Raw genomic sequence first — 22,157 nt, 5'->3', positions numbered from 1 at the left:
GTCTTAGACATCATTTTTCTACTCTGATGCATTATGAGCATCAACAATTTACTCAAAGCCTCCATTAGTGTTTTCTACTATTATAACAACCTTGACTTGCATAAAGAAGGAAAAACATTGAGTGAAACAGCTAGCAAGGTGTGGTATCCAAAGCATAATCAACAAGTACAGAGAAACATCATCTGTAATTGACAAACCCAGGACTGGAAGACCCAAAAAGATGTCTAACAAGGATGAGCAATACTTGAAGATAATATCCTTAAGGAATATCCTTAATATAAAGTGTTACCGAGATATCTCTAAAACATTTTAAGATATCTCAAAATAACTTCCTGTTCATTTGGAGATATCTCTAAATGGACAGGAAGTCGTTTACAGATATCTTCAAATATGACTTCCTATTCATTCTGAGATATCTTTAAATGAACAGGAAGTTATTTAGAGATATCTTCAAATGATTTAGAGATATCTTTTAAACCCTCATTTTAAGATATCTCTAAATGACAGTTTGGCGTACCATGCTAGCAAAATCTACATGGTTTCCATATTATATAAAGATATCTGTAAATCAATTTGAGATATCTATATTTCATTTTTAGATATCTCTAATTGATCTACAGATATCATACAATTAATTTTACATATCTTAAAAACGGCACAATTAAAGATATCTGTAATTGAATTTGCGATATCTCAAAATGATTTACTGATATCTCTAAATATTTAAAGGTATCTTAAAATGCAACTTGAGATATCTCTAAATGGTAATTTGGCTTACCATACAGAAAGTGCCTTATACTGTATATATGAGAAAGCTGTTACTTTAATTGTTCCTGAAAAATGTTATCAGTAGAGTATAACAACAAATAGAGACATTTTGGTGAAGAAAGGATATCCTGTTTGTTTCTTCTCAGAGCTTCAGGGGAGTTTACATTTATAATCTTCATAGTACCAGGAGCAGTCTTGTTGAGTTCACTGAGGTACATTGACAAGAGGGGTTGAATCAGTCTGTGTGCAGCTACAGTGAGAGAATCTAAATAAACTGAATAACAAGCTCTGACGAGGAGTGAGCACAGAAGTGTGAACTATGGAGTACCCAGGAATCCTATTTCAGCTTCAGCATGACTGTGGGATCTTTAAGTGACTGGAACATTTCACATCACCAACATAGTTAAATACGACTGACAATCATTTTGATTACCTGCTAAATAAATGCAAAATGAGTGCTACAAATGTTAAACGAAGTGATAAGCAAGCATTTGTATTACATTTTCACTTCTTTATATTGTGAACATCCTGCTGTTCTTTGTGATGACATCTTTTGGATCCTTAACATTAAGATTTTTATATTACAACACTGTATATCAGCAGGTCACATTGTTGGAGTTCAGCTAGGCAGTGGGAGTGAAACTGAGCTACGGCACAAAAAGCAAGGAGGTACCCTGAATACCGCAGGAACTTTGTCTTTGTAATACATGTAGCTGCATATCCTGAGTTAAAGCTAAAGAAAACAAACAAATAAACAAAGAATCTTCAACACCAGTTAATGTAGTAAGTGCTAATAAGGTTTTAGTTATAAACAGAAGCAGATTGAAAAGAAAAAAAAACGGTCTCAGTCTAGTTGACAGGTGTTTCAACAGGCATCTAGCTGTTGATATAACTGAATGGTATAATTACATGGTGACTGTCACTGTAAAATAATTGCATGGTATACCAGTCTATGATGGTAGGCTTGATTTATTCCATTGTTGCTGTGTAAATAATAAAAAGGATTGCACAAACTACAGTCCAAGCAGCTGGTCTGTAGTTGCCAATAGGGTGTCTGTAAATTCATCACTTGGCCAATAGTTCACAATTTGGTTATTTAATTTCTACCTGGCAAATACAACTCCTGATCAAAGTGGAAACATATCACAATTTTTGCTTAATCCCTAGAAAGTGGCAATAAAGGGGTATGACTGCATTTGTTCCCTTTGTTGAAATGACCCATTTTAAAGATTCTGACTGCAAATATCGGGCTCCCTCTTGTGACCAGTCTCTATATATGCAGGTCCCATTTAATAGGAAACTGCATGAAGACGGTTTAGGAATCTTGTCTATCATGCTCACAATGTCTCAAACCTGCCCTGGAGGGCTCAGCCTCTCTAGGGTGGGGGAGCAGGTTAATCTAGGGGTAAACATGATAACCTTTTTGCTAAATGTAATGCGCAAATACAGCAGCAGATGGCAGTATAGCACAGGTAGAGAGTGGGAGCTATGAAGGCAGTAGTGGTTGGGCTTGGACACACGTGCTTCACATGATTCGTTTTCAAGCTGTGTAAGGACAATGAAGGCACATGTTCTTATTTTTAGGCTGTACATGCGCATGACATGTAATGGGTTTCAATTCATACTGTACTTTATACACTTGTTGTAAGTTAACAAATGAATTGAAAAAAACATCTTTGTGGATGTTGTGTGAATCCTATGTGAAAAAAAAGAAATACTATGATATTATTATTATTTATTTCTTAGCAGACGCCCTTATCCAGGGCGACTTACAATTGTTACAAGATATCACATTATTTTTACATACAATTACATTATTTTTTACATACAATTACCCATTTATAAAGTTGGGTTTTTACTGGAGCAATCTAGGTAAAGTACCTTGCTCAAGGGTACAGCAGCAGAGTCCCCAACCTGAGATTGAATCCACAACCCTCCAGTCAAGAGTCCAGAGCCCTAACCACTACTCCACACTGCTGATATCTTGTAACAATTATAAGTTGTCTTGAATAAGGGCGTCTGCTAAGAAATAAATAATTATAATTAATTATGTGGAAAGGTCTATATGTCATGTGAGGTGATCTGCTCAAGCACAATGTGTGAAGGCTAATGGGCAAATCTTGTAATACATTTAAAACCTACTGTCCTTGAAATTCTTCTTCTTGTCCGTACAGTATAAAAAGAAGATTCTTATTAGGAAGCTATAACCGTCTTAAGAGATTATTTGTTTCAGTATAATAAAAAGAAAATTGTTTGTTCAATAAGATGCAATACAAAATACTGCAACCTGGAAAACTTATGAGACATTATTACTTTGTTTCTGTGTGCAAAATGTAATGGTCTTGAAGTTACTTCAGATATTTATTCCTCCACCAAGGATTTACTGTTTCTCATTTTTGTCAGTGGAATGGGGTAAAAACATCCCTGGGAGGCACCTTCATTATTCAGGCCTGAAGATCATTGCACTGGGAAAAATAAAACAGCCTTGTCCCAGATATCGTGTCCTGTTCATGTGTTTTACATTCACCTGTCAAATTTTTAAGGTTTGTGTGCCATGTATTTACAAACTGATATATAATACTTACACTCAATACACACCTTGGGCAACATGTCTGTAATAACAATTTTGGAAGAGAATACAAAAACAACAATCATTTCAGAAAGGAAACTACAATTGAGACGGTTTCAACAATTCACAAAGAGTGGAAATGCCATGCCATTTCTGCATTGTTTCTACATCCTATCAATGGTAGACACAGAGATCCAGGACTGCTTTATGGGAAGGGGGTGCCTTTGAAGTGTGAGGGCAGTCCTGTATTTCTTTCAGGATGAGTGCTGCTGAGGTGGCACAGTCTGATTCATCAGTCCAAATAACACCACACAATTACCGGATGTCTGTGGGGCTTTATGAATCATTCCTGATTCAATTTAATCGTCACTGAAATTCCTTTGTGTGGGGTGTGGCAGCTGACAGAGTGGCTTAATATGGCGTACTTGTACTCTGAGAGCCCAGGCATAAAATAATGAAAACACATACAGTAATTCTATCGGCTTTGGGGAGGAAGGGGTCACTTGAGAGAATTCACTGTTAGATCAGAATAGGCAATGTGAAAGAGCCTACCAGTTAATATTTATCCTTACACAAAGTGCTGCTTTATGTTAAAGATTAATCATTTTTATGGGATCTGTGGAGTGCATCTGTGGTCTCTTTCAACCTTGAAAGCTGATTAATATGTGACTGGACCTGTAAACTTCCTTTCATAAAGGAACTTTGTCCAGTCTTAGCAAGCAGCATGAGGTGGCATGACTTAGCATTCAAGTAATGGTTAATGGGCAAGTAATCTCTTTATGTTCAGTGCTGACACAGGGAATAAACATTTTTCACTTGGTATTTTCTTAGTTAATATTTTGTGTGCAGAAAAATAGGAGAAAAAGGTTTCAATTAAACAAAACATTTAAATTGATAGTCACCTTGGATTTTCATAATATTGTTATATGCGGTAATGTGCACCACACATTGACCTGTGACTGCACATAAATACAGAAGCGTTCTTTGATTTTTACAAAGCACATTAGCAGGGAAATTCCATAAAGCCACCCATTTAGAACATTTTTTTTGTAGTCATATCAGTATACATTGTTATCATTATGATCTTGTGCCTTACATATCCACTCCTTATACGTTAATTACGTTTTACTGGCTAAAAAGATTCAGAACTGGCATTGTTGAGCTTTTAAAGCAGTCAGTCTTGTAATGCTTCATTCAGGGTGTGGATCAATTATGCAGAAAATCAGCTAACCAGACTACCTACACCCCCATTAGTCCATTTACTTCCTGCTGTACTGTATTTAAATGAACCATCAATTACATTCATCAGTCACCAGGCAATAACATAAATCGATGCATTTTTAAATCCATTTGACAAGCATCAAAAAGCATTTCTAATAAAGCTGGATCGCTTCTTAATATCTTTAGGTGACTGATCACTGTTTGTGATCCACCCCTCCACATCTCTGGTTTCTTCCATTAATATTGTAATCTAACAGCAGTGAATCAGACCGTATGTATCCAGCTGCAATTCAAGTCCCACATACTGTACAGCCATGGGGAAAAAAAAACAAAAAACTTTTTTTATATCAGATCCAATTGTTGTTAAATTCAGCTAGCTATAGGTATTGTATAAAAGATAACTGCCTCTATAAGTTGTGGGTCACTCTTCTGTCCACAGAAATGCAAAAAACATTCTGAAGGCACTGTAGCACTGTACTGAAAATTATCCCATGGCAGCATTGAAAATGATAGTAATTTCTTTTATAGGGATTATGTTTTCAATTAGAGTCAGGGTTTGCAAAGACATGGAGAACAGTAGCATCACCAGCACTGCAGTACAACGTCAGGTAACCTGGCTAATGTATGTGTATGTGTGTGTGTGTGTGTGGGGGGGGGTGGGGGGGGGGGGGCGCTGGTTAACTGTTTTTTTTTGTGTAATCGACCTACACCACGAGTGTATCAAGGACACATGGCGAGACTGAAAAACACTGCAAGCTCCTAGCTTTTCATGCTTTTCGTTATGAACCTTTGCAGCAAACAACCAAATTAATATCTAACACATTTTAAGAAAATGTTTTAAATGTTTTATTGGGAACAGGTAGTGGTCTTGTTAATTGACAATCTGGTTAATAGACTTTCTGTATACTCATCTAACAGAAGCTACAACATAAAATAAAGCTCTGAATAGAAAAATCTACCCCACGTATCCTACTGCACTGAAGATCTTTTTACTGTGAGTATAACGCAACAAACAAAACAATGTCCCAGCAACACAAGTTTAAGCTTGTGAATTTCTTTCCCAAATGAAGGGAATATTTGACCAAATTCTTTAGTGAAGGCTTGTGACATAGCTAGACTTGTCTTGTATCTTTTTTTTACATCTCCATTTTCACTGACAAAGGCCATGCTGTCAGAACACACCAAAAAAATGTGTATGAACTGCAGAGTGTGGGTCATAGTCTTCTTGAACTTGGCAGTTTCAGATAGAGAAAATAAAGTAAACCATGGTAAAAGCATAGCAAAGTGTAGCGAAAACATAACACCGTGAAAGCATGGGATTTGGTCAAAAGCATGATCAGCCATGGTAACCACAGGAAACAATAGAATTGGCTCAAAATTCAGTTTAAGAAAAAAAAAAACTGACATTGCTTTTAATTCAATACAAAGTTTGAACCATTTATTTATTTTACACTGGTGATCAAACTTTAGATCCATACAAGCTAGAATAGTGCTCTTTAAAACTGTACAAATGTTTAACAAGACATACCTCCCCCTGCCAAGTGCTGCCTGCTGGCTAAATAGTTAAAATAGTTACCAAGTGAGACTGTTTCTTTTCTTTATTAGGAATAACAGGTGGCTTTGATGTGTGTGTTTTAGTACACTATGCATGTGATAAAGAGCAATGGCCATCGAGAGTTTTAAGGTATTTCCTTTAAAGGCACACATCTTTGAAGCAGGACTTTTCTCTGGCTTCACTGGCTTATTTACTGTCAATGACGCATCTGCTTGGCCCAGAAGACACTGCTGAGGTTAAATGACCCAGGAAGTGCAAAAGCGAACTGGTAAACAAAAAAGGTGTCAAAACTGAAAAGCTTCCTTTAACCGAAAGTAGATCTCATGTTTTCAACTGAAAAAGCATGTGTACTGTAACATATGTTTCTTTCAAAAGTGCACATTTGAGATCTATGTAGCTAATGGCAGTGCAAAAATGGCTAATATTTATGGAATTATTTTGTTAGTAGCAATTACTTTAAAGGGCGACTGTATTTAGGTTTGCCACTGTTTAGATTATTAAAATAACCCCACGTACTATGATAGAATATCTTTTGGTTTTAAGCAATCCCATTTTGCATAAACATCAGCAGATTTCCACAAGCTATCAGAAAAAATTGATTTGATAACACAGAAATTGAGCAAGATCTTTTGGGTAAGTAAAAGGAATCCTTTCCTGGAGGTTATGTTGTATCATGTGAACCACACCCTGCCTTCTTGACACACCTTCACAGTGAATACCTTCACCTAAGGATGTTATCTTTATGGGGTGTGAGTCAGGATAAAACAGGGCAGGGCAAACCGATAAAATCTGTTTTCACTTGTTTTGTTTAGATCCTGAGGGAATTGGATTTGAACACTTCCTTAATTATAGACATGGTTTGTGTAGCTGTTTTATAACGGGCACTGCATTGAAATCCCTTTGCAGCTTACTGGTTGCAGTAGCTCTTGTTTCCATTATTGCTGCTAACATATCATTAATAAGGATCAGGATGAATATTTGCATATTGTTTTTAATTATAAAAAGACTCCAAAAATTAAATTATAATATAGCATTCTATTACAACATGTAACCTTCCAATTTACCTTCCAAAGCAAAGACAGCCATACGCTCTATTTAAATAAATGATTGGCGGGGGACTTACTTGACAGTGTGTGTGTGTGTGTGTGTGTGTGTGTGTGTATATATATATATATATATATATATATATATATATATATATATGTACTAGTGAGTGAGAGTGGTAAGAACACTTGTGTGTCTTCAGTTAAAAATACACAAAGGAATTTAAAATTTAAAATTTCAGAATGCCAACACAGAATTTGTACAGTGAGTTAGACAGAGAGCATAGAATGGTAAACTATGGAAGAATTAAATGCGCCCAGTCACCCAGTAATTATATTAGATTTTAAAAACTGAACATCATTGAAGGACACCGCACCTTTGAAATCTGTGAACAGATTTTGTTAATGCCTTAGGTTGCACACCAGCTCCAGACTAAACTGGAACACATTGGATAACCTTTTTTTTTCCACTCAACTGAATCTGAAAGTAGCTGCCAGGTACAGAACTGGAAGCACACTGAAGAATGAGTTGAAATGCTTCCAACAAGTATGTACCTTTGACAGCGCATGAACATTGAGTTCTAAGAGACTTTTTTGGAACGGTCTGGTGTGTTGATACACATAACCTAACAAGTCCCGACCAGCAATGCTAGGAAACCAAAAAAAAAAAGAATCTTCAAACAACAGGGGCTTGCAGGGAATACAACCAATGTCTATTGTTGCTCTTTGTTTTTAATGCCACATGTATCACAGGAAAGTATATATGTAAATATGTGGGTCATCGCTAAAGTATAGTAAATGTGTGGTAAAGCACAGCATGGTGAATAACGTTAGGTTATTTACCATAACCCTGGTTCCCTGAAAGAGAAGACTACCACCAAAACATTACTTACGGGATATGCCTGCCTGTTGGTAGGTATTTACTGAGCTCTCTACACCACAGCTGCCTATAGGCCCCTTCCTGGGGTGACATCCTCGGTCCCATCTACCAAGGGGTTAAAACCGTCAGCCCACGGAAGCCATTTCTCTTTTTGCATCGAAACCGTGAGGGCGACCGATGTGACCTCCCTGGTTGGTGGTTGTCTTCTCTTTCATGGAACCAGTGTTACGGTAAGTAATCTAACGTTCCCTTTCAATTCGAAGACCACCACCAAAACATTATGTATGGGAAATGTATACCAGAGCCATTGCGAGGGAGAAAGAACGGCAGCACATAAGGGACGCATCAGAACCGCATAACCCAAGGTTAGCGGTGCGAGCGTGCAGCCTGAAGGACCCTCGTGCCTAAGGAAGGCAAGGAAGGATCTATCACGTTAAGGCGATAGAACCTGGAAAAGGTATGGGGTGTAGCCCAGCTAGCTGCATTACAAATATCTAACAGTGAGACCCCTCTGAAGAGGGCCCAATTTGTAGCCAACCCTCTGGTAGTATGCGCGGCTACCCTCCCAGGTGGGGGCAAGCCGACATGATCATATGCAGTCGATACTGTATCCACAATCTAGTGCGACAGTTGCTGCTTCGAGAGTGGCTGTCCTAGGGTCCGTATCCTGTGACAGACAAAGAGCTGGTCAGGATGATGCAGGGTTCTTGTTCTATCCACGTAACACCTCAATGCTCGCACCAGACAGAAGAAGTTCAATCTCCTATCCTCCTCCGAAGTAAACGTAGGTGGATGGAAAGACTCCAGTTCCACAGACTGGTTAATGTTGAGACTGTGATCACCTTAGGGAGGAAAGCAGGGTTTGTACGCAGTGACACCCTGCTACCATCGTCCCAAATACTCATACAGGAGCTGTGTACTGACAGTGTTTGTAGCTCACTGACCAAATTCACGGAGGTGATAGCCAAGAGGAAGGCTGTCTTCATAGACAGATACTTCAACTCAGTGGAGTGTATGGGCTCAAATGGGACCTTCATAAGAGCCTCCAGTACAATATGAAGGCTCCATTCGGGGAGAACGACCCTCCTGGAAGGGCGTAACCGCCGAGCGCCTTTAAAAAACCGGGTTGCCAAAAAAGTCAGCATTTGGAACCTCCGCTCCTTCAAAAAGAGACTCATTGAGGAGTCTCAGGTCTAGGATGGGGCGAAAGCCGCCGTCCTTCTTGGGTACCAGAAAATATCTCGAGTAGAACCCCTCTCTGTAGGAGGTGGGGTCTACAAGACGAATTGCTCATTTGCACAGCAAGGCAGCCACTTCTTTCTCAAGTACCGAGACCTGAAGAAGGTCTGTAATGGATGTATTCGTGACCCCTCAAAAGGGAGGAGGCCCCAAGCAGAACTGTAGCGTGTAACCTTTGTGCACGACAGCGAGCACCCAGGTGTCCGAGGTGCAAGCGCGCCAGTATTGCAGCTGGTGTGTGGAGAACGGATGGGTCTGAGGCCGCAAGCCTTCAAGGCCCCTGCTGGAGCTGCTGAGGTTGAGGTGGAGCCCTTTGGGGCGGCTGCCTATGGCGACAGGCTTGGAACTGCCTTGCGGGAGGGGCCGGTTGCCTTCTGCCACTGTGGCTTGCCTTGAAGGCCAGAGATCTGGAGCACTGAAGCACTGGGGGGCAGCTAAAGCAGCGGTGCCTACCCTAACTGCGTGTAGTCACACACCTGGTCAACACGCAGCATACACCAGGGAGACACACAGGCTAAAGCCACAACGAGTGAGCTGAAAAGCAACTGCAAAACAACTGCAAAACAACTGGGTGAGAACACTGGGTGTTGATTTTTAATTTTTTTTTTTTTTAAACCCGACACACCGGGGTGGGGGGGCTGAAGCAGCCGGCGAGGTCTACTCTACAGCAGGTTAGGTGAAAACACAACTCCGGTGGAGGAAAACACGGCTGACTGGCTGTTGTTGTTTTTTAAAACTACAGTGCAGCTATCCACAGCACAACACAGGCAAACGGGTCAACAACAGGCATGTAACAACAACAATAAATACTTTTATTTCGTCCAACTGCACACACGGCAGCCGACGGAATCACTCGACAGCGAGGGTACAGCAAAGCCTAGCCCCATTGGAGGAACTGCATTCTCCCCAAGAGTGTAGGCTAGAAAAGACAACACATGCACTCCTTTAAATCAATAATGCACAGGATGTCGCTCACATACGACAGACAGTAAGAAAAGGCAGCCTACAATGCAAGCGAGCAAGCTGCTGAAGAAAGAAGACAGGAAAAAAGAGGCTTTGATTTGGAGCTGCTGATTCCACGAAAGGGCGGGCCAGCTTTCAGCACGAATGCAGGGGAACTGCAGTCAACTCAGAAAAGCTCTTTTTGAAAACACGCTCTGTTCAACATTACCGTCTTGAGAAACAAAAAGAGAAATGGCTTCCGTGGGCTGACAGTTTTAACCTGTCATTAGGCGGGACCGAGGATGTCACCCCAGGAAGGGGCCTATCGGCAGCTCTGATATAAGAGCTCAGTAAATACCTACTAATAGGCAGGCATATCCCATAAGTAGTGTTTTGGTGGTTGTCTTTGAATTGAAAGGGAACTGGGTATTATGGTAAAGCAAGGTTAAAAGAAAGTCAGGAAGGCTGAGTATCAGCATAGTTCAGTCTTACAATGTAGCTCAAGGGTCTGCTATAAATGGAGAATTATGTAATTATATATAATATTCATGTTATAGCAAAAAAAGTGTCTTGCCTTTCACAGTTATATCTAATCCTATTCTAAACCTGTTAGTAGCATATAATGTTTATAGATTCAGAAATGCAAGCAAAAAAAATAATTAAAATTGAATGTCAAATGCTTTGACTAGAAGTCTTTCTCAATGTCTTCAGTTTCTAGATATATAATTATAAGAACTTAAGTACAAGCTCCCAAATGAATATTTTCAGGGTTTTTTTTTCTTTTGTTATATTTAAAAGAGGCAAGGTGAAGTTTAGACAGGCTAACTCAGCAGGAAATTCCTCCTTGATCTGCATGTTGTTTCATGAATGTGCTTATAGACAGACATGCCTTTCTCAAAAAGGGCTGTTCCTGTGACTGCACTGCATGTAAGCATTCAAAATTCTAAAAGGTATAGACAATGTCGACCCAGGGGACTTTTTCAACCTGAAAAAAAGAAACAAGAACCAGGGGTCACAAATGGAGATTAGATAAAGGGGCATTCAGAACAGAAAATAGGAAGCACTTTTTTACACAGAGAATTGTGAGGGTCTGGAATCAACTCCCCAGTAATGTTGTTGAAGCCGACACCCTGGGATCCTTCAAGAAGCTGCTTGATGAGATTCTGGGATCAAAAAGCTACTAACAACCAAACGAGCAAGATGGGCCGAATGGCCTCCTCTCGTTTGTAAACTTTCTTATGTTCTTATGTGTTTAATTAATACACACAAGCATGATGGCTTCAGGCTACTTTTTTTATATTCAGATTTTTTTTTTTTTTTATATGTCGGTAAAACCTGCTTAATTTATAGCTACTAAGCATGTCTGTCATTTGCTGTTAAAAAAATTAAAAAGACAAAAAAAAAAATCAATACCCTAATGAATTTAAAACAATCCATGTACAAATTGTAGATTTAAGTCATAAATGCCATTTTTGACTTACTATTGCATTCAGGGTTATCAGGAAAAGTAGCATGTCACGCAAGGGGCCATGTCACGCCATTGACTATGCAGTTAATAATACTAGTTAGTTAGTTGGCCTTAAAATGGGTAAAAGCAAATATCTATAAGTTTGACTTTTCAACTCTTTTGTCCCTACCTGTGTTGTGGTATAGAGTAGAGGGAGGGGGAACCAACACAGTTTCAGTGTCACAGTTTAACTTAATAGTAGGTATGGGAATGGTAAAAATGTATTCAAATGGACCTACATATTTATGAATGTGTAATAATAATAAAACCTTTAAATCTTGGTGTTTTAATGACTCACACAAAGATCACTAAGCTGTATAACCTGTATGACGAATCCTGTTCTCTACCAGACTGACTCCAGTTCCATTTCCTCACAGTATATCAGACTCCAATCAGCACTGTAAGGAGATCTTGGGCGTTTTCCCATTTCCTTCTTCTACCCTTCCAGAACTCTTTTGCTAGTTGAAGGGGATCAACATAGTGAAACAAAAGACCATATCCATGTCAGCTCCTTAAGTGGCAGTCGCTTCCTTCAAGCTGGAAGTGCACATTATTTCCCATTATTCAAGCCTTCTCTATCAGGTTTCTTTTTTTGTGTTGTCTCCACTGTTTGACCCTTTGATGTTCAGATTACCCTGCAGCCCATTGGCTGTTCACAGAATATTCTCTTTGCTTTTGTCTCGAGTCAGATGAAAATGAGAAGTTTGTCTTGATCTCTGTCTTGGAGAGAAATCAGTCTGCACTAGAGCGATGTATATCCAGCATTAGTGTTCAGTTAATCACAGCTTATAAAAATAAAAGTAATGAATGATCTGGAAAGGTGAAGGTCAAGGGTTCATTAGATTGTACAAAAATATATTTGAAGATCCCAAAGTTATTTAAAGATCGAAATTTATTTATATGGATTACACAGCTTTTAGAATGAGTTTGATTGCCTTCCATTGATCAATTGATTTTTTGTCATTGCCCAGAGATTTGTTTCTTTTGGTAATGTCCCCTCGGGACATACTGCTCATACCTTTTGATTGTTATCATCTGATTTAGAAGAAAAAAAACAATGATGTTTTCTTGTGTACTTTTATATTAGTGTAAACTGTAAAATCAAATTTTTGAATTACTTACTATTCCTATGCAAAATTCTAATGAGGCTGTATCTTGGGGTTAAAAATGTAAAGATCAAATGAAAGAGAGTGCATGAGGATGTGGCATCAAACCAGATATCTTTGCCCATTACACCCGTCTTGTAAACTCACTGGTTATGCTAGGGTAAGGTTTTATATAAATGGTGCCTGCATATCTAAGAATTATGATAACAAACTGGTTATTTTGTAGTTCAAAGAACTGTTGAGATCTCGGGCGGATGCCCCTTGTTTATGCATAAAACTGGTTCTAATCAACAAAACTTCGGCCTAAAGGTGTCATCATGGGCTGCCGGTTGGCACACCACCAAGAAAGGGTGGTGAACTCTGTTCATTGGTGAAAATAGGAGATTTCTACTACCTGTAGGATGTGACCTGCCCCGTATATTAATGTTTGTAACCTGTATTTCATTGTATAGAGTTGTTCAGAATCCTTCCAACCTTCCTGAAACCTGTAGGATTACCTGCAGTTCTTTTGGCTTGAATACTATCTGTCGAGACCTGTAGGTTGACCTACAGCTTCTGCTGTGATTGCGTTATGTACTTTGGATTTGCTTTGTTCCTGAATTAAACTCTTTTGATTGAAGATTACCTGAAGAAGACTGAATTATTACTTTTAAGAAAAAAAAAAACCTATTACAAGAGTTTAACACGCAGTCGTGCTATCATAGAATTCCTGAGGAGCAACCTTTTAATTTGACTTTGCTGTAAAAAAAGGTTTACAAGTAATAAAATGTTTTTCACCATATCTCTCCCTGGTGGGTGAGGCTGGTCAAATTCTATTCCTCTTTCTTAAAAACCTACATGACGTATATCACCTTTTATATATTCAGGTAAAAACATAAATAAATAAAAAAAAATATCTAGAATGTTATTGCACTGAAGTGGTGTTGTCTTTCCTAAGAAATAATTTGTGTTGCATTTGATAATACTATCACTGATTCAGTCTGCTAGGTGTTCAAATTGATTTAGGAATACAATGATTACCATCTCTAATTCCTTCCTTAGGGTGGAAGTCTGCAGTCTGTTCAACATCAATGGAATCTCCTGCCCAGCCAAAGGCCCTATATGAGCCCTCTATCAAAGTCAGATTCATTTCTTGACCAACCCTATTATTATTATTATTATTATTATTATTATTATTATTATTATTATTATTATTATTATTATTATTATTATTAGTTTATTTAGCATCCAAGGCAACTTACAGAGACTAGGGTGTGTGAACTATGCATCAGCTGCAGAGTCTCTTACAACTATGTCTCACCCGAAAGACGGAGCACAAAGGCGTTAAGTGACTTACTCAGGGTCACATAATGAGTCAGTGGCTGAGGTGGGATTTGAACCGGTGGACCTCATGGTTACAAGCCTGTTTCTTTAACCACTGGACCACACAGCATCCTCTAACCCTACTACAAATACACCACGTAAACCCTCTGGAATAGTGTTCTATTACAATCTATTGATTGTAGCAGTTCCAGATACATGTTAATAGAGGGCCTGATAAATGTGAGCTCTGCCATTAGCAATGGTTTACAAGCTATCAGCTGCTTTACTCATTCATTCAAACTCAGGCATTACCCTTGTGGTGTATAATTACCAGTCACAAGTTTGAGAGTCCAGTGCTGTAATCTTCAGTGTGAACCTTTTATTTTTTGGGGCTCTATTATGATGCAAAGGCCCATTTTCTGAGAGGAATAAAACAATGATAACAGTTTAAAACAAGCAAGACAAAAGTGTTATTACAGCTATGAACGGGTTATACATTAACATAATGGCCACAAATTGATATCAAATGGATTTACTGTTACCCTACTGTGGTGTTCCATTTGAATCTATCTTCAGAACTATATAATTAATTGCAAAATAGTTATAAAATATGAGTTAGTCAGATGTTACTCTATTCTACTGAAATTTGTTCTTTTTTTCTACTTTTATAGCAATAACCAGCCCAGTATGCCAGCATTCTCAGCTTACCTCCAAAAATAAAAAGTGGTTTTACACCTTATACCCCCACAAACCGTTACACTTGACTACACCTCTACCGATAACATTTGATTTCCTCTCTGTAATTTGCCTTCAGAATAGTACTCACTACCTGCTATCTGTCTGGCATTATTCAGAATTCACATGAACTGAGTCCTGGTGATTTAAAGAACACCACATTGCTCTTGTTCTACTTGTGTGGTAAACAAACATGATGAGTGTGTGTTTGTTAGCAACCATGAATCTTCAGAAGCTCACAGTCAGCAGAAATGAACTGTTTGTTGCAGCCTTGCAGCAGGAACAGGGTGGGTATTGTCAGTAGGGAGTGGCTGTGGTGTTCATTCATGGCTTGTTAAAACATGTTGCTTTGAAAAACCACTGAATAGCATCAGGATACACCTGGACCGTTACTACCGTATGATGTGCAGCGATGATACAAGGTGTTTGTTTTTGTGTTCATACAAAATGTGGGGTGAATAGCCTCACATGATAAAAACATGTTATTTTCAGATTAGGGGCCCTAACAGCCTGACAATAGAGACAGTTTCATGGAATAGAATACTAATGTCAGCCAAACAGAACACCTTTTTTTTATAAATACAGTAGAATATATTTTAAGATTATACCTATGTTGAAAGTGATAATGCATGAAGTTTCAGTTCTTCGTAGAATCAGTCAACTACGTCATTTTGCACCACTTTCCATTTTAAATAGTTTCTTTCATTTCTGTTTTTGAAATAGTAAAGAGGAACCAGGACGGTTCCACTGACCTCTGTAAATTCGAATAATTACAGGAACACACATGCATACAGGCTTAACAGTACACAGAAGAAAGTGTCAGGATCAGAGCTCATGTCCTTGTTGAGTCTTGATCTTGTTTCTTTATCCCTCTATCTGCTGTGAAACAGAACAAATAAAGACCATTTGTCTTGCAGTAATAGTACAAAGGACCCCAAATGTACTATGAATATACATAAGAAATATTGACCTGTCCAAAATTGTTAGGGCACCAAACCATCTACTGTCTAACATGTTCAGGGTGCTTCTAATCCATTGGGCGAATTCGTTTTTTACATAATTACAAAGCACTCTACAAATCTTTGGATACATTGTATGAACAGAAGCTGAATTTCATAGATTTATGATTATTATATAAAGTAGGGACAAAAATAGATTTGTTGTTTACATACATATAATGTATAAATATAAAGGCATCATACCCCCTTTTTGCATTGCAAAGAGGTTAGATTGGATTCACCCCTGGGAATGATGAACAGCTCCATATAGAACTATTGTGTGCCAAGAAAAATAATCCAAGATAATTTGCAGAGCTTCAAAACACTATCAAGGTATTTATATATTTATTACTTTTTACTGAGAAATACTAACATTTCAGAACAGCATGGTTCAGGAGATTTTGAAATATATTTATTCAAGTTGTGGACAAAACAGAGCAGTTGGTTGCTCTGCTTAAAAAAAACAAAAAACAAAACTTGACTTCAATGTTAAAAACAAGGTAAATTTATTTTCTAGGTACACCCACCAATAAGCTATACCCAACTCCAAAGGGTGTAGCTGCTCTTTGTAAGTCAAGTTAACTATTGTGATCTGGACATATGGACCTCGTCACTGTTACCATCTGTTATCAGAGGCCTGGCAATAATGTATAAATCCCTTCACATCCTGACAACAGGCCTACAAGTACCTTCCCCTGCACAATCGAAAGGTTCTTTATGGCTTTGGTTTTCAAGGAGAAAAAAATCTTGGCTTCCAAGTGAAGCGAGGAAAATCTCATTGTAAAATCATACCATTACATCAAGAGCAAAATTCTTCAAATTCTGTGTTATTTGAGACGGCAGCCTATGTCATCAGAACTAAATTTTTTTTTTAAAAAGTCACACTTTCTGCATGCATTATCTGACTATGTGAATGCTACAGGTTCTATGGTTTTAGTTTGGACCTATGATGGAAAGTAGTGTTTGAATTGCTTGTTTGTATTGAATTGGTTTGTTGTTTCCTGTTGCAATGGGGTGGATTATTGTGTTTCATGCAGTCTTATATATATATATATATATATATATATATATATATATATATATATATATATATATATATATATATATACTGTATATATATATATATATATATATATATATATATATATATATATATATATATATATATATATATAAAATTCACGTCTAATATAGATATTCCACCATGCTTTATTAAAACAAATGTATAAAATTGAGTTTAGTCACAGTGTAAAAGTCAAGGTACAGTACATCATAGACAGGAAATGGGAAGGTTTGAGGAGCCACTGGTGTTAATTGTATTAAAATCTGCCATGGGAGTATTACCCCGATCCAGCAGAGCTCAATTCTCCACAGCCACTTGGGGAAGACACTTTGAGATTCTGTTTTATTTGTAGTGGCACCTCTTCATTTAGCAGTCAGCCAAAACACAAGTCACCCTCTTCCCAACAGCTGCCAAAGTCTAACTTTCTAATTCTGATATTGACCTCCGAGTCAGTCCTTACTCAGTCAGCTGTACAAACTCTCACAGTTATAGCGAACGCTGGGGAATTGATTTACTGCTGGAGCACTCACTAACACTTCATGGGAAACATTGTAGATGTGAAGCATACTGCTTTGCTGTAGTTCCTCTGGGTCTTTGGGATGTTTGTGTTGAAAGACGGGAGCCAAATGAAGTGCATTAGCTAATGGTGGAATCTGTGATCAGGACACGTTCATGTGTTTTAACTGACTGCTATGTTTAGGAAGTGAGTGAGTAACGGGACAAACAGTTAGAAGTAAAGTTTGGAAATCTGAAAAAAGGCCAGATACCCAAGAGGATATCAGTAAAGCACCCAAATAAACAGTGCCTGGAAATGCACTTGTCCATCAACGGTTATTTAATTGTAGCATGACCAGACTGCATGTGCAATTAAGGATGTTATAAACAATATTAGACAGTTATGTACTGAAAAAATGGTACATGTTACCGTGCAATAATCAGTAATAAAGACTTTTATGAGACAATCCTATTTCCTTTTATTACTGTAACCATTCCATGATTCTGAACCTTAGCCTATTGTTTATTAACTATTATTACTTAGAAATGAAGAAAATGGCACAAATTACCTTATTAATCACTATTCCTACTGATTATTGCCCAGTTCATAGAAAGTGTGGCTAGAATCATTTGTATTCTGGTAAACAGGGTAATGGCTTGATGCCCAGTACCTGTGGTTCTACCTTCTCAAAACAATATTATCAGGATGTCTGATCTATTATTAACTGGAAATAAAATGCTATATTGCCACATAAATCAGTATTCACCAGGTGCTTTTCTTGGATGTTTAGTTCATGCAGGACATCATTTTAATTGTTTGTCGAAGAGCATCCCAGATCCTACTCAAATATTTATGAGACAGCCCATGAACCACTTATCTGTTCTCCAGCATTTCTGTCAGATTCTTACCCTCATTAACCAAATGATTTTGGTTTTCATTACAGCTGGGATTATGAAGGATTTCCTGTGGACATCTTATCAATGTAGCACCAATGAACAATATTTATGCAAGCAGTATACGGATGGAAAAGCAATGAATAAAGCTGTTCTCCCTACTGATAAGTTCCAATGGCAACAGGTAGCAACCTATAATTACAAGTTCTGCAATCTGCAAGTATGACATTTGGGCACTCTACAAAGCTTTGTGCTGTAATTTCAGAGGGAAGCCACTATTGTATTATCAAACACAGCAGCAGGTTGTAATAGTAAAAGCTCTTTTCTGTTTGTTTTCTTTGAGTCAGAACTATAATCCCAAATAGCTAACTCCCTGTGACTTTTTATTCAAACCTGAAAAAACGTATCTGTCCTAAACAGGAAGACATGATCCCTGGGCCTCTAAAAACAAATTTATTTCTAGTACTTTGCATTGTGGTTTAAATGACCCAAGCTATACCTGAGGATTGTAGATGGTCAGGTCATTTTATATGTCAGACACTGGTGTCTACCAATTCAGCCATTTATGTTAGTTTCAGAACATTTACTAATACTTAACTAATAAATAAACTACTAAAACATTATTATGTAATTTTAATGGTTTTATATAGTGTAATCTTCAAACTTGTATAATGAAACTCCAATAATAGCTATAAATGCCAATGGGAGTTATACTCCTCTGACTATCAATTAGATGAAGTATAGCTGTTAGCAGTTTATTTAATGGAAGGAAAATTCTTCAAAAATTCCAAACAGTGAGGTTTGAAACTATTGGATTAAGATATTATCATTTTTTCGCAGAGATGTCAAAAGTAGGTTGTTGCCAAGAAATAGATTATGACTGACTTGTTTAATAAGCCACGTGGATTTCACAAATATGTGGCCCTGCATGTGTGAAGCAGCTGTTGTGGTAGTGATATTTTGCACATCTGGACAATATTATTGGGTAAAACTTTACATGACCTGTTCTGTAATTAGGTTTAACTACTTAAGCAATATGTCCTGACACAGAGGGCAGTACCAGGCATTAAGGACTGTTTGGGTGGTCATGGGGCCCAAGGGGGAGCCTGATGTGGAGGGCAGTAAAGTGTGGAACACTGTGGAAAATATCAGATTATAGATGATCATGTAAATCTGAGGATCAAACACATTCACCATCCTCTACACAATTAGAATAGAGGTTTTCAAATCACACTGGGTCCTGGGTTGCGTATATGAATACAGGCAAACATTGGCGTCTAACATGTATTACTGGCACAGTGATGACTGTTATAGACCTGGCATGGCAGAAAAGGAAATATTGATGGCTTTCAGGGAATTTAGGGTTCACTGAACTCTGGGTTTCGTCACACTGTAATGTAACAAGGCAATTTAATCTAATCACCTAATTTAATTTCCCCTCCTTCTGAATTACTTACCACATACGGAGTAGGGTAACCCTGTTATACAGGGCAACACATTTCAAAGCGGTTCCTGTGATGTGCAATCCCATGAGAGACTGAAGAGTCGTCTTCAGAAAAGGTTTAAAAGCACTTCACAGTCTGCTTCTTAGTGGAAAACACACTCCTTTTTTAAATTTTATTAAACCACAAAAGACAAAAATGTTCTCCAGACCACCTGTCACTCACTGCCCTTGTACAGAATGTGGTTAGAATGGAATTTCCATTATATTAATTAACAGGGATAAGAGTGATCCGGGTTGCCTAAAGTTTCTTTTATTTACTGCCATGCATATTTCACTGTGGGCATTTAGAGGAATCCATCATGTGAGCTGCGAACACTCTCAACACGTTAAATAAGTTCAAACTACCGGTACTATCAAGAACATAATAAGGAGGAAAACATTTTGATTGGTATGAGAGTAGAGGTGAGGTTTCTCTGAGACACACTGACTGGGTCTGTGGATAGAAGGGCTCAGCAGTAATAACAAGATGAATAATAAATAGGGTAATCTCTGTGTTGATTGCTGAGGGTGTTTCACCCTTATTTAATCCTTCAGGCATCATCAATCCTTCATGCTAGTGGAGGTCTCTAGGCAAAAAAAATCTGCCCCCCCCCCCCCCCCCACCTGCTTGCTATTCAGCACAATGAGTAACGAGAGTGAAATCCAGGGACGTATAGCAGGACAATCGAGTTACACTGGTCTCCTGCTGCTCTCAATTCAAGTCAGGTTGCCAGTTCATTAAAAAACACAATGACAAGCTGAAAAATACCCTTGGATAGAGATGGACTGAGCAAATGGAAATGCACAGACTCTACCAGTGAAATGTATGTCAACCTCCATAAGGTCTGACACCCAGTAGAATACTAGTATGCCCACCACATATTATGTTATGTAGAGATGTGATTTTTATGTTGGCCAATATATTTTATAAATCCATTTTTTTAAAGGACATGAAAACATGACATCACTGACAGTCTGCTATGACTTTTATTAAGTCTGATCTTATAAAAGTCATAGAATCAGTCTGTGGCAGAGCAGGGCTCTGCCCTTAGAAATACTGGCAGGGAAGGAGTTAAATTCTCCTCCCTGCCCAGGTTTCTGTTTCTTTAGAACAACATTCGGTGCTTTCTTAAATAAAAAAATGTGCAGCTTCAAACCTTTCAGAATTATTTTACATATCAGTACATTGCAATAGTTATATCAGGACTATGCAATATAATTGCTGTTGTATTGTTAATTACCAGTACAAGGTATGGAAATGTTGGGCAAGGTTCTCATCTGGAAATTTTGTTCAGTGTGATTCGGGTTTCCATTTTTGCTCTGTAAGACCCATATAATTAGGGTGTATGCAGTAAGCCTATTTAAAGCTTCCTTGGATCAATTAGCTTAGTGTGGATGTCATTGCTGACACCATGTTTATAATAGATCTCTATAGGTTACAACCCACCAGCCTTTTTAATGTCCTTTATCGTCTGATTAATGTGTCAGGTCTTTTCTGTGACCGAGGAAGAAAAAATGCTTACAAGTTTGAAACAATAGCCCCCCCCCCAACAGCCCACTCACTACCCCCCCAATGCCAGGACATGCAGCCTGCTAATGTTTTTATTAAAGCTTTCTCTAATATCATAATGACATAATAACAGTGTTCAGTTCATGACTAATTAAAGGAACTGACATCACAGCTGTTGCAGTGCAGATGACCACATAAATGATTTACTCAGCACTGCAGGGAACAGACTGGACAACTTGTGACGACCACACTTCTGATGCACAAAGCCTGCAGCATTAATGCATTGCCTGCTTTCCGGGGACAGTTGAAATGATTGATAAGTTAAACAGGATTTTAATATCCACTTTTCTGTTTGTTTGTTTGTTTGTTTGTTTGACTCATCAGTCACTGCAAAGGATAGTTACTGATTAAAATACCTATACTAGGAAGCACATCTAGTTTGTCAAGCCATTAAACTGGATATTGCGAGAAAGAAAGAAAGCACGTTCAGTCTAATTCGATGTCTGCACATATTGTATGACACAAGCTTCCACTAGACACATCTTCCTAGAGGAGTTTCTTTTCTCACAACTATATAAACAGACTGGTCTGTAAACATATAAATCCAGTGAGATAAGGAATGAGCTTTCTCAGTCTCCTCTTTCCAAAAGACACATTACTGAAAGGAAGTAAACTTTTACATGGAACTACAGGCATTATTGACGTGCTAAGATAAAGCACTTCTGGAGTGTTCACATAGCCAAAGCTGAATGTAATTTGTTCAAGTCATCAAACACCTATCGCTTCCTGTTTAAAAAGGGGGATGTGCATAGCTGTAGAAAGCAGGTGTATGTTTTATACTGCCTGT

The sequence above is a fragment of the Acipenser ruthenus genome, chromosome 10 (assembly GCF_902713425.1).
Source record: "Acipenser ruthenus chromosome 10, fAciRut3.2 maternal haplotype, whole genome shotgun sequence".
In the NCBI taxonomy this organism is placed as follows: domain Eukaryota; kingdom Metazoa; phylum Chordata; class Actinopteri; order Acipenseriformes; family Acipenseridae; genus Acipenser; species Acipenser ruthenus.
Note: the sequence above shows the minus strand (reverse complement) of the source record.